This window comes from Festucalex cinctus, chromosome 5, assembly GCF_051991245.1.
Source record: "Festucalex cinctus isolate MCC-2025b chromosome 5, RoL_Fcin_1.0, whole genome shotgun sequence".
Classification (NCBI taxonomy): domain Eukaryota; kingdom Metazoa; phylum Chordata; class Actinopteri; order Syngnathiformes; family Syngnathidae; genus Festucalex; species Festucalex cinctus.
In genome coordinates this window covers 15,587,395-15,602,021 of record NC_135415.1, presented here as the reverse complement: position 1 = coordinate 15,602,021, position 14,627 = coordinate 15,587,395, and the positions used below count along the sequence as shown (strand labels likewise).

General features: G+C 39.8%; 1 protein-coding gene across 1 annotated transcript in view; it reads left to right on the top strand.

The window, feature by feature from the left end:
* The window catches only part of gas1a (growth arrest-specific 1a), an 89,412-nt gene extending 80,106 nt beyond the window's left edge, over window positions 1-9,306 (top strand). The window contains exon 4 of the transcript XR_013283752.1: window positions 8,643-9,306. The gene's annotated coding sequence lies outside the window, so the exon portion shown is untranslated. The remainder of the gene's footprint in view (window positions 1-8,642) is intronic.
* The last annotated feature ends 5,321 nt before the right edge of the window (window positions 9,307-14,627 follow it).

Below are 14,627 nucleotides of genomic sequence, written 5' to 3'. Positions count from 1 at the left end.
TTATTATTATTATTATTATTATTATTATTATTATTATCATTATTATCATTATTTATTGTTATTATTATTATGTGTTCACACCGACGACGGCACAAATGAATATTTCTTACTGCAGCTGTCTACGAAAATAACAGAGACTGAAAAGTCCATCCATGCTAACAGACTTGACTTAGGTGCTGAAATTAGTACCATAGTGTGAAACTCTTTTGCCACCATTTCAGAATTTTTCTTCCCCCCAGGCCATGGCAAAAAAAAAAAAAATGATTTGCTATTCCTCCGCTAAATAAGAACTTGCGCACGTTTGTTCTCGTCAGTGGTTATCCAGCACAATTGTGAGTTATTTAGATGTTTTCACAGGGCTCATTTTTACCCCTACAGTGTCGTTAGCTAGCTAGCTTTGTCTATATTCTCAAAATGTATCTTCTCCAGATAACACAATTTACAGAAGACCTTGGTGTCATTTTAAAAATCAAACGAGCCTGCCGGCCGACAAGATCTCCAGAAGCCTGTTAGCTCGCTAGCTAGCTAGTGGCTAGCAAGTCTTTTTGTATTGTAGCTCAAACATTTTGACCGTGAATCCTCATTTTGTATACTTTTTAAAAATCATTTAAATGTTGCAGCGTTGTTAACACTCTTCTCTGTGGTGAGTCAAATTAGGAAGACATTTATTTGAACTTTACGGGGACTTTCAACGGTTTGCTCTGAGGCACCTTTTCAAACGTCAAAGTGAACATTTTGATCATGGAAACCGCAAGCGGCATTGTAATTCCACCCAGTGTCAGTTCTTCCCTCCCAAACTGCGCTGGAAGCGCCGCAACTGCTAGTTATGTCGGCGGCGCTAAATACAACTTGTTGCATCAGTTCCAAGCCGTGTCACCGCCTTCACTCAGACATTCAATTCCGTTCCAATGGATCGCCAATTCAAACGAATTTCTAGAATGCAGTAAGTTAACATGCTGTCACATTCTCATTCAGATGAGGAGATTTGCTGGCAAGAGAAAAAAAAAATGTTTTAAACTTTTTTAACTTAAAAAAAAATAATAATCTGCTGCTTAATTTTGCAAGATGAGATCTGTGTGAAAGAGGCTATTGTTAACCAGCCCCAATCCAACATGTCAGTGATGTCATGTAAATTCCACTCTGCAGCGTATCATTTACTCGTGTCACTTCTCATCATTCGGAGGACATAACCCGCCTATCACAAGTGACGACCTGTTGATGTATTTTTACAGTATATTGTCGCTGTCTTTTTTTTTTCTTCCCCCCCTCAATCAATTTCCGCTCAGGCCGCCGGTGGGCGTGACGGTCCACATGGCTCGGAGAGTTTGACAGCCAGCCAAGACGGAGAACCAACCCTTCAGCTGACTTTATTTTTATGAGAGGCAAACCGCAGTAAACAAACAAAAAAGCACATAAATGGTTCATGAACTAGCCTCGAAAACCAAAAGCCTAAAGCGGTTCTGCAGGAAGTCTTTTGGATCACACAATTATAATGAGCACCATTTCTTTTTTGGTTGTTCGTTTTAAAATGGAGCTACTATTTGGTAACCAAAGCAATCTGACTTGACATATAGTTCCATGGGTACATCATACTGTACAATTTGGCGTGTTATTTGTAGCCTGTAGCTTATTCAACAAGCGGGGAGGGTGAACCCTCAAGTAGCAAAATGTACTGAAGAGGTTTCTTGGAAGAGACAGTATGTGCTGGGTTTGATTACAGTTGTAAAAATAAGTAAATAAATAAAACCCTGCGCATTTTGAGGAGCGATTGACGGCCATTTAAGGATGCTAAAAACTAAACCTTGTAGCTTTGTAGTGGTTACTAGAAATGTAGTTGAATTAGCACACTGTGCGAGACCTCAACTTTCTCTGTGCGGCCACACATAATGCACATCTTTAAAAGTGGGTATGAGCACAGGTGACCATTTTGTACAGTGTAATCCTCCATTTGCCTCACAATTGCTATTGCAGCGAAACCTTTTAACCAGACAAGCAATGCTTACATTACAGTCATATGGGTGTAAAATGAAGTTAGCTTATTATATGTGAAATATGTTTTTAAATATACTCAACCTTGAATTAATCTTGAACCATGTGAAAAGGAATCAATTGAAAATGAACTTTAAAATGTCTTCACATTTGCAGTGAACACAGCTTACACTGAAGTGTTGCCTAATAAGTTATATTTCTGGGTTTTATGCCCCACAAAAAAAAACCCCGAAAATAAACAAAAAGTTCAACTGAGCTGAAAAGTGAAAAATGTTTATATAAAATTATTATATAATCTTTGAACATATGGTGTTCCACTGTTTGTGTTCAAATATCTGTTGTTTTCTAACTGCAACTATCAGTGCTTATTGTTAGCATGTCAATGCCATTTTACGCTGTTAGCATTAAGCTCTGAGGCAAAACTGTGTGGTTGTTTTAAAAACACGACATTCTGTTTTTTTTAGGTTTAGTTTGCTGCTTAACAGTAAACTAACAATGAGTTTAACGGAGGATCTGTTTGTTGAACCGTTGCTATTTGCTAGCTCCTCTATAGAGTTTTACATTGTTTGCTAGCATTAAGCTCGCCAACGTTTGTAAGACATGTTGTCTTGAGTTAAAAGGCAACAGGTGGAGATACAACTTAACCTTCTGACACCTAGCATTTAATCCTTCTGTCTATCACTATATGTTACTGGCATAGATAAGAGAGGAAAAATTATACATTTGTAATATAAAATAACAACATGAGTTTAACTCTGGATCTATTTCTTGATCCAATGCTATTAGCTAGCCCCTCTATGGAGTTTTGCATTGACTGTTAGCATTATGCTAGTCAACTTTTGTAAGGTATGTAATTGTCTTGAGTTGAAATGCAACAGGTGGAGATACAAATAAAGTGAACCTTCTGACAGGTAGTGGAAGTTATGTCACTGGCATCTTAGATACGAGAGGAACAAAGATACCTAAATGTATAAAGTTCCAAATGTTAATAGTAAAGTCATGTAAATCTTTGCTTCAGTTCCAAATTGGCAACATATGATACCTATAAAGCTTTCTTCTTGCACAATACTTGTACTATGCGCTGTGACTCACACATACTTAGTATAGGCACCAAATAATTAGCGTACAATAACATGTTTATGTTCACGTGGCGTGTCAGTGTAAAGTTGGGCTACAGGACAGGATTCAATTATGGTGTGTTTTGGTACAACCAACTTGTTTCTCGCCAGTGGACAGATTGTCTTTGTTTTCAGCGCTTTTTGAGTCATTTATCACGTGGGCTAAAGCTAACAACATCTGGACTCACTAAAGCTCTATTAGCAGCTAGCTTATAATTGGCCCTGACCTTTTATTCAGAGAGGTCATTGGTCAGAAGAGGTTGGCTAGTTTAGGAACAGGAAAATGAACTTCCTGTTATTCAATGAAAATGACCACATTAAGTTAACTAAGGGTCATTAGGAAACGTTGCATCCACACATCTGCTTTTGTGAGCACAACAGGATTAAACGCAAATATTAAAATCAGCCTTCGTTATGGACTTCCATCTTTCTTTGATACACCCTCTCACGAAGGTTTTGTTCTCGGCTCCAAAAGAAATCATAAACTTTGACCAAAAATCTTTGAAGCTGGACGCGGCCTGCAGCGAATGGAAAATGTCTGACTGAGACGAGTACGTACGTATATGAGACAGAAAAGGGCCCGAGGCCCGCTGCTCTTTGCTAACCAAATCCATATGCACCGGCTGCGGACATCCCACTGACTTCTAAAACTGGAGCCGAGTGGTGCTGTATAAACTGAGCATCTCTTTTGTGCACCCTTATGCGTTAAATGCCTCTGTCCCGTTTTGCATCCAAAAACAGTGGACCCCCACATATTTGCTATTTGCCAGATTCCCCCCCCCCCCCCCCCCCGTCTCCCATTATTCCAAGAAAATCATATTTTTCTTATATTTATCTTATTTTTTTTTCTACTTATTTTTGTTTTCATTTTACAAGTCCAGTATATATTGTATTTATTTATTTATGTATTTTAAATGGAAAAATACTAGGGATGTTTGATACCATTTTTTTTCTCCAGACTGTACGATTACTCAACTCTTGAGATTCCAATACCAAGTCCTGATACTGCCTGTATGTTTTAATACATAAAAAAAAAACTGACAGATAATTTTAACGAAAGATCTATATATCCCAGTAGCCTATAGTGTTTTCCTTAAAATTTGCATGCAATCTGATTATTTTCTATTCTTCTAATTTCTAGTTCTTGATTATAAAACGAGTACCGACACCTTGAAACAAGGCCGGGTATTCGCCCGATACCGATACCTAGTATTGGTACTCATCCGTCCTTATTGTTTTAGTATACTGGTAATCCCTATTACTACAACAAACACTTCAATCTTCCACCGTACATCTATTTTACTTTTCTGATATCCGCATAAATGTAAAGCTGTTGGCAGATACGCCATACTCTTTCAAATGTATTGTATAACTGTAGAAATCAGTTGTTTTTGTCGAAATTCATGTGCTAACAAAGCAATGCAAAAAGTAAAATTTGTTAGCATAGAAGGATACTCAAGAACGGATCATTTTTAATACGTATCTGGATAAAAAACACAGATTTTTATTTTTAAAAGGTTTTATTTGTTTTAATGAGTAATAAATGTACTTTCAAAGGCATGATGTTTACATTAAGTGTTGATCCAAATGAGGACAGTTTGGCCTTGATGGACGTCTGCTGTCTCCTGAGTGCCATTCAACTTTCTCCTATTTTTGACTCGGTTAAAGTTGTGGAGGTTCCCCCCCGAATGAATTCTTGCTTGGGAGCCTTTTCGAGAGCACGTTGGTGAAAGGCTCTGCTGGCACTGAGATGGTGTGTGTGTGTGAGAATGAGCTCGCGTAGAAAGCCTACAACAGGTAACAAGGACCCACCGCTGAGAGACAGATGGCTGAGCTGCACAATAAGAGGCCCGCGTGCATCAGTGTGTGCGTGCGTGCAGGCCTTGCTTGTATTCTTTGCATATAAATTTGTCCAGTGAGTAATCAAAGGATGGGTCGTGAATGACTTGTTTCATTGAGCGCCGAATCTCCTTGCAGGGTTACTCACTCTTTGCTCTCCAATGAAGTGTCTGCAGAGGCGGCTCAACTAAAAGAAGAACTGCACAACATGGCTGATGGATTCAGTGTAACACCTTGGCTTCATGTCAGTTTCTTAATTCCCAGAGGCTGATGGGTGATACAAGTTGCCCACCTCAAAAACTGAATCTTCTTCCATTACTATTTGTTGTTGTAATGGTCGGGAAGATAGTCAAGCTAGCCGTGGCGATACTAAGCATGACGATAACTTCAAAATAAAATTTTCGCAAATACAGTAAAACAGGAACATGTTTGTGGCAGTGCGTGGTAGCCTGGTGGCTAACTTTCCTATTAAAAAAATCAAATCTTCCCGACTGGAAGCTGGATAGTCGAAGCTCCGTTTATATTTCAATTGCCATCACAATTACAAACTTTTGCCACAGCAACACATCATCAAGAAATCATGTTCAGTTGCTAATTAACTGTAGAATGTGATGCCTGTTCCAAGTGTTAGTGGCTAGCAGCTAGCTGCTAAGTGAGTGTCCCTTATAGATTGGCAGGTCCGTAGGACTGAACAAATTCTTACATGGCGGCTAACTTGACTCATCTTCCTGACTGGAAGTTGGATAGTTGGAGCACTATTTAACTTTAAATTACCATCACAAACTGGTGACACATCTACCTAAAATCATGTTCAATCGCTAATAAAGAACTGTAGATTAAAAAAACAAACAAACAAACAAAAAAAAACTAGTCAATTATGCTGACTGTTATGATGTGTGGAGCCAGGGGGAACCAATTAGCAACACACACAGGTGGACCTACTCAGACCTAAACGAGATAGGGGAAAGACACAAGCACACCCAACACAAACACTCACCAAAATAAAACAAAACCCAACTCAAACAAAACTGAAACATGAAACTGACATTGTAGAATGTGACGCCTGTTCCAAGCGTTAGCAGCTAGCCGCTAAGTGAGTGCCGCTTAGCTAGCAGCATCTGTCAGATTTCTTTGCAAAGGTAATTTAATATGCGAAAATGACTCGACTACACACTTTGATGCTGTCAGCTTGACACAGTTGCCATTCCTGATATTATTTTAGCAAACTTAACAAAACTTTCTTTTATCCACAAATTGAAAGCCTCATAGCTGTAGCTCGGTCATTGTTAAGTGAAAGATATTTTTCTCTTGCGCGTTCATAATTGATCTGTAACCAAGCAAAAATATAACTGAATTTTATTCAAATCTTGTATAATTCAATTCAGTTTTATTAAATACTAAAATATTAGATAGATGCAGGCCTGAATAAAAACATACAGACAAAACATATACATACAAGAATCCACCGTTATTTTACACGCTGCATTAGCCAGCGTGTTGCTCTTTCTGCTGACCCCACACAGATGGAAATACTGTTCACTGAGTAGCAACTTCTTTCACGAGTACGATGCTAATATTACTCGTTCTTCACAGATGATACGACAGCAATTGTCTCTCTATTTTGATGCATTGTGTACGTGTTTTGTAACAAAGATGCTAGTTAGCATCATTAATAAACAAGCGGACTGAATGGCTTAAACTCATTAATGTTGGAAAACTATGGATACACCTGACATGTCCTGTCGACCTTCGTTACAGACTTGACCAAAAAGCTTCCCTTCATCCAGATGGATGTGATTGCTAAATCGGAAATTGGCCTGTAATTTTGGCCGCACGGCATCCTGGCATTGTTCTTAATGCTTGGGAAACGTACGGCGGCACCGTGGAAAGTCCTGCAAAGTACATCACAAACAGCTGCGTCTGAACAAGAGAGGATTCATATCGCCAATTTGGATGGCTACCTAAAATTTCACAGCTGATCAATGATGCTGTAAACAACACGGAAGAGCTGACAGCATGCAGGCAGCGGAACGCACCTTTCCTTTTTCTTTTTCTTTTTTCTTTTCTCTCTTTTCTGTGATTACGGCAAGGGAGCATGAATAGCAGTGGAGCGTGCAGGCGTAGCGCAGATGATGAGTGAGGAGCTCAGATTGTAGGGCTCCAGCCTCTGTAATTGATACTCGAACCTCCATCTCCCACTCCCCCCTCATCCAAAAATCTCCAGCAAAGTCAAACCTCATCCAGTCTGGAACACTGCCAGCAAATTACTCATCGCTGCAGCTATCTGGGCCGACATGGAATCATATGGATTACACACACACACACACACACACCGTGGTGCCTTATGAGAAGTCTGGAAGTGAGTTAGTTGACTGCGGTGGCTCTCCACACAAAATTTTCGAGGCTAACCAGTGTTTGTTTTGTGGAAATCCCTTTGGCGTTGGCAGTGCGAGAGGGGACGAGGACCCGCATGGGCCCTCCCTTCGTGTTTTCAGTTCGACATGTGCGGTGACGGGGGGGGGGGCACACAATTCTGCCTTTCTTTACGGCATAAACAGGCCGAGCGATGCCAGAAATAATCTTTTTTTACGTCAGTCTTGTTTTGAGCTGCTGCTTTTTGGGGGGTTGAAATACAGTTTCAATCAATAAAGTCTTTCAAGAGTTTGGGACGGGGCAGGAAAGGGAATTGAACCGATCAGGATTCGAGCCGGCAACCTGAGGTTTTAACGTGAAAGCTCAGCCAGAGTCAGACCCGGTCGGCCTCATCTGGTTTCCATTCTCCCTGCCCTGGCCAATGAAACCTGAGCGGCTTTAGAAGAGAACTGAATTATGGCTCCATCAATAAATCCCATATTTCCTCCCCCTTTGAAGCTCCGTACGTGATGGAAAGTGGGACAGTGTCACGTGTTCAAAGTTATTACCCAATTCCTCGCCACAAATCTCGCTCGCTGCTCCCGACGTCTCGGGACGGTGGTGACTTTATCTGTTCTGACAGCGAGCAGACTGAGTGTCAGAACTATTTTCAATCCAACTTGTACTTTCAAAAAAAAAAAAAATCACGCAAAGGTGAAGCAGTGCGAAAGGAGATGAGAGATTATTAGGCGGGTGATTTCGTGACAATGGTGGATCATTTTACCAGCTGGTGAATAGTCAGCTCTTGAGTCATTTGGAGGAGCCTATAAAGCATGTGTATAATCTTCCTGCCTCCCCCCTCTTTAATTGTGCCTCTCACGGAACAACTTGCTTTTGTGGGGGAAGAATTAGCCCCGGGACAAGCGGAAGTGTTTGTCTGATTTTATTAGATGAAGACAGTGAAAGATAGACATTTTGTTTGCGACTTGTTTCAGTCAAAAGGACCTCCAGTTCGTGATGCTACATGCTTAAAACTGCTGGCTCAAAAGTCAGACAAATTGGGTGAAATGGCTAACCCATTGCTGGGTCCAAAAGGGACTGATAAGGAGTTTTTAATTAAGGATTTGACTCACGTTGAGTCAAAGTTTTTGATCTAACAAAGGGTACAAACTATTCATACTGGCGAGTGAAAGCTACCAAGAAAAGAACCGCGTGGTAAAAGATAATACTAATTTTAAAACCAGCATTTTCATAGAAGAAATGGGCAACATTCACCTGTCCGGGATCGCCAAAGAAAGATATATTTATACATCCTAATGCAACCAACACTTTCTTTTTTCCCAGGCTGAGGATGAGCAGTGGCTAGGAATATATATGGCCGACCCATCTGGACATTACCATCCGCCCTGACTGGGATTTGAACCCAGACCTCTGTGCCCAAACTCAGCTGCGATACCCACTGATCCAGTCGCTGATGATTTCTCAGACTGGTACGTTTAATTTACTTCAACTTTAGTATGCAGCAAAAATATCCCAAATCAGAATCAGTGGAATATTAATCAGTGACAGTTATACAAATATGTGGAGAGCTGACGCAGCAATAATCAATACGGTAATACGGTCACATCGGTGAGGTAAAAAAAGGTTTGCAAAGTGCCACAATGGACATTTTGAGTCAACTCTTTAGGGAATTGATGGCAAGAGGGGAAAAGCCATTACAATATAAGGAGCTGCAAGAGGTGGTGACCAGTATATGGAGGGTCCAAGAGAATTTAGCTTATTTTAGTATAGTGTGCAGTAGACTTTCTTGCTTGTGATGACTGACGACACACGGTACCATTTTACAGGGGCGAAGATAGTGAAAGTGTCTGTCCCGGTCTTTTGAACCCAATATTAGATGCGAAGACCACACCACATTTGAACTCTTTCGGACCCTTAGATGATTGCAGTAGACATGCCGTATTTGCATGTCTAAACCAATAAAAACACATAATTTCGACGATGTCAACACTTCTGGTTCATGATTGGATCCTATAACCAATCACAATCTCAAGTTGATTTGCATAATGTTCATGTTATTAACTCATTTGCTCCCAAAAACATAAATACATTCTATGTTAAATGTTTTAAGTGTCCCAAAGACGTATTTATTCGTTTGTTTTTTGTTTTTTAGTATAGTAGTTCAAGTATAGAGATGGCTTTGATGCAGCCTCTCTACTGCAGAGAACGGTTAAAGCAATGGTAGTTATTTTTTTTTTAAAAAAGGCCATCAGGTGGCAGAAGAGTATAAGAGAGCAAACTGGGCCATGTTGAAAACAAGCTGATTTCCCCACAGTTCTAAACAGATTTGTAAATAATGATGAAACTTAGCTATATTCTCATGCTAATTGCTGCAAAGCAGAAACAGATAGAAACATACTTTTTATTCCTGATGAAAGAAGAGATTCAAATCTTCCTTTTGGTAGATTCCATGTTTTTACAGTAATAGAACACAATATTCTGCGGGCCTTGCAAAATCAGTCAAAATCCATTAAAATAGCCAAAAGCGAATGGGGTTGCTTCAGTGAAAATGGCTGCGAGTGAATGAGTTAAAACACCTTGCTTGGTAAGTTTACAACACATTACAGCCATACCACCATATACAAATAAATCAAATAAAAACATGCGATAACCCCCCTCAAAAAATATCCATGTTGTTCTTATGTGGAAAAAGAGTAGAAATCAGCAAGAAAGAAAACAACAACAAAAAACTTGCCCAACAGAAAAAGCCTGAAGGGCTTATTAATATAACTAATATTGGTATGCACCACATTGGTCCCGTGGACTCGTCATCATAGTCCAAGTCCTTGCAAGTATCAGCGGCGAGGTTGCGCTGGCTTTTTACCTGCACACGCTCAGCGTGAGTGAAGCTGTTAAAGTCGCTGCCCACTCTGACAGCTCTCTGAGCTATGAGTGTATCGCCTCCCTCGCAGCTGCCTGCTAAAATGGCCAACAAAGCTCCTGAGGGCAAAAACGTCAAGCTTTGAAGAGGACTCGTGTGAGCGATATATATGATATGATATGATTGATTAGTTAGGAGGGTTTCAAACTCGAGGCACGCAAGTTACGCGGCACTGCGAAAACTTGCCAACGTTTTCCTTGACTTCTGTTCAGTTCGACTGTGTTCATCAATTAAAAAAAAAAATGGTAATAAACAAATGCAGGGGCATATATGTTGTTTGTTGAAAGCTCGATATAAATAAAGACAACTTGACTTGACTTGATGTGATCATTCCAAAACATTGTGTATGCCGTGTGCTTAAGCCACAAATGTCCGTAAACAAACACAGTGCACCTCAGTTTCTGGCTATGACGTCACACCCACCTATGAAATAGAAATGACAATTGCCATGGTTAATAGTTTTATAGCATCATTATTTACACTTTCTTAATGAGAAAAGATTTAAATAGTTTGTGTTTCATTTGAAATGTTGATATCTGTTCTAAATTGAAATAATGTATTTACAAAAATACATTACATGCGCCTACACGAGTCTAAATCACGGTTAGAATATTTTTTTATTCTGCATTATGGTTTGTTTTTGTTTCATTTTGAGTTTGTTTTTTTAAATTTATTTGGTTTGAATTTGTTTTTAGAGGTTTGTTAGATTTTACTGTATTAGTTTTTATTTTTTCAGAAATGCTCTTTTTGTTCAGGTTTTATTAGTTTTAGTTTTAAATATAAGGAGTATTTATCGAGTGCAAGATTTAAATTTAAAAAAAAGTCAAAGATTAATCCCGAAAGCGCATGTATGGTATTAAATTGAGAAAGACAAAAATGGAGTATATTTTCACTATATAGTTATACTTTGTTTTATGAACATAAAATGTAGCTTCAATTGGTTTTCGTTTTCCGAAAAGCAGTTTCATTTTTATTTTGTAAAATGTAGATGAAGTCGTCGATTTACATTCATCTCAGGGGCCGCCATGTTTGGCAATATCGCCCTCTGCTGTTCACTGCACATTACAACTCTTCTCACGCTTGCGTTACGAGTGCCACGTGACCAGCAGATTAGCGGAATTCCCGTGTAGAATGCAAAAACGAGCGGAACTGCGGGTTGACGACATGACGACATTGTTGGGTTGATGAATTATTAATCACTATTAATCAGAATACCGTGTTTAGTCTTGCACATCGAACGTATTCTTACAAAATCACATTTTTGGGTTTAGCTCCATTTTGAAAACCAAGTTGTAGCAAACGGTGATATTTTGCATACCGTTACACCTCAAGCGATTATACTCGATATTTGTGGTTTTGCCGTTATAATCAGCAACCATAAATATGATGTGGCCCACAATGAAAGCAACTTCGACTCCTGAGTTAGATCAATGTGAAAGATTAAAAAAAAAAAAACTCAAAAGGCAGCTATGTGATCGAAGGGCCTGCAGGCAGTTTCTTGTCCCGTGCAGGTTGCGACCCCGCAGGCGCAGGCAGAATGAGCCGTCTGTTGTGGTGAACCTTCACAAGACTCCCTCTCCGTCTCTGTGAAGACTTCTGACAGGCTCAGATCAATCAACCAACGCGGCCCCCAAGGGCCATTTCCACTCGCGTCGTCCTACCTTGACCTGCGGAGGTCACAGTGTAAATGAGAGTTTTTCTTCCCAAATTCAATCCACTCACCATGAGGCCTAATGACCCTCACATTTCTGTTGATCCTCAACTTTGTTCCAGACCTTCTTTTAAAGGGGAAGTCAACCCAAAAAAACGTTGTTGTTTTTTTTGACAATAATATGTTCAATACAGCCCCGCCGGTCTGATTATGGTGTTCTGGTTAATATTTTGTTAGTGGAATATGAATTAAGCAGCAAAATCCAGCCATTTTTATCCATCTCAGGGGGCGGCCATTTTGCCACTTGCTGTCGACTGAAGATGGCACACTGACCTGTATATATGACTGGCTAGCCGATAGCCCATACACGCCCATGCAAGCCGTTGAAGTCACAGGGGGGCCATCTTGTTACTCCCACCTCGTGAGCAACTACTCTATAAACTATACGGTAGACGAACAGATGAGACATATACAGTTCGTAGGCAGTTACTATAAGGACGGGGGCGGGGTTTGTGCCGAGGTGGTCACTATTTTTTAATAGGTTAAAAGAAAAATGAACAAGTGGATGGTGTACTGCTTTGAAGAAACTATTTTTCTTTTATCGCTCAGTTCCTTAGATCCCAATATTTGGCAGGGGCATCTTTTGTAGAATTAGTTATAATTCTTTAATAAAAAATAAATAAATATCAAGTTTCCTTCTGTACTAAACATTTTTAAGCATATCATTTATACATCTATTTAACACATTCATTGCCAGACCAGAAAAAAAAAATGCGTCATTTGCCGTCTTTTTCCGTCAATGGCAGTGAATGAGTTAAACATGGTAAAAATCAATGAAGCGATTATAAATTGTTGATATAATGTACAGCAGGGGTGTCCAAACTTTTTCCTCTGAGGGCCACATACAGAAAAATAGAAAGCTGCAAGGGCCACTTTGATATTTTTTTTTTCAAGTTATTTATTAACACATTCATTGCCAGACCAGAAAAAAAATGCATCATTTGACGTCTTTTTCCGTCAATGGCAGTGAATGAGTTAAGGGAAGTTGCAAAATGTCTGAAGTCCTCTTGTTTATGTTTAATAAATTTAAAACACCAGAAATCATGCTGTTTCTACTAAGTATTGTCACAAATGTTCTTCAATTTGGATCCTGTAAATGTATAGGAAGGTATGGCGAGAAACATTTCCTGGGAGGGCCAATATGGCGCCCTCACGACCTCAAAAGTCTTGGCCTATCAAGTATCTAGTTATAGATATAGATCAGTGAGATGGCATCACAGTTGCTTAGGTTTCAGGTAACAGCCAATCACAGCACAGCTTCAGAAAACAGGTGAGCTGTGATTGGCTGTTGCCTGAGTCCTGAGCAACTGTGATGTCATCTTCAGTCGACAGCAAGTGGCAAAATGGCCGCCCCTGAGATGGAGAAAAACAGCTGGATTTTGCTTCATAACTTCATATTCCACAAATGTAATATTAATCAGAATGTCATGTTTAGAGTAGTGAGGTCAATATAACATATTATTGTCCACAAATATTTAAGGTTGACTTCTACTTTAAAACCAGAATGTCGAGAATAACATTTAATATGTGGTTTAAGTGAGCCATATTCTACTGCCGCTTTTTGACAAAACCAAAGGAAGTAAAAAGAAAGCGTACGCTTGAGATTTCGAAGCGATTGCACCGTGAGTCGGTTCCTCCCTGCGTGGAATCCGCCAGAGCTTTGTATCGGACTAATTGCGGGAATGTGACTCCCCGCCTCCTTGCAGTCCAATTATGGGCCGATGCGCTCCCGAGGTGTCCAGTGGCAGGCTTCAGCTTGTTCGGAGGGCGGTTGAAACGCGAGTTGAGCCAGAAATAAGGACATTTGTCGGAAACAAATGACAGTTTTGACTCCTCCGCTCTTGACATTCAGTAAATGACTTCAAATCGTTGACAGTAAGTCTGACTTCTTCTGTGGTATTGCAAACCAATCATTGCTGCAATTTAAACCTTTCTATATATATCAAATAATACTTTCGCTACTTAAAATGAAAAAAGGAGACATCGTCAAGTCTTCGCCTTCCTTCTCCTCGGTTTCCATCCATCTCTATCTGTCTCCCTGTCCGCCCACACTCTTCCCTCCTGTCATTTTCTGGGGAAAGTATAGAACGCTGCGGACGGATCCGCCTGACCTAAAAGACTGCAGACACCTGTCTTCTGCCCATTTATAACTTTTACTCGCCCACTTTTCCAAGGCACCCTCATGCAGACAGGCGGCGGCGTACAAAGTGGAGCTTTTATCTGCTCTGTGCTGAAAACCGAGAAGATTGATTTCCATCTGTTCCTGTGCTCTTGCTAACCATTTGGAAGATAGCCACTGATCAGATGCTCTGTTTTGTTTTGTTTTTATTTCAAGGAAACTTGACCTTTCACTTGACCCAGAAGGCGATGAAGAAGAATAGAAGGTTTTCTGTTGTGATATTAAATGGAGACATTTGACTCAGCCCCAAAATCACCCTTAAAAACCTTTTTTTTTCCTCCCCAATTTGCATTTGTGTATAATATGGTTTGCTGGTATCCTGAATAACATGAATAAAGAACATATCAATAAATTGTGAATGCTTCTAAATCCAGGTTAAAAACTACACTATTTCCCCCATACCTGATTTAAAGTATTTAAAAAAAATGTTTTCAAAAACCTTGTCCTTGCACTGTATGCTCTTTTAGTTAAATTTCAGCAAGCTATTTTTTTCTTTTT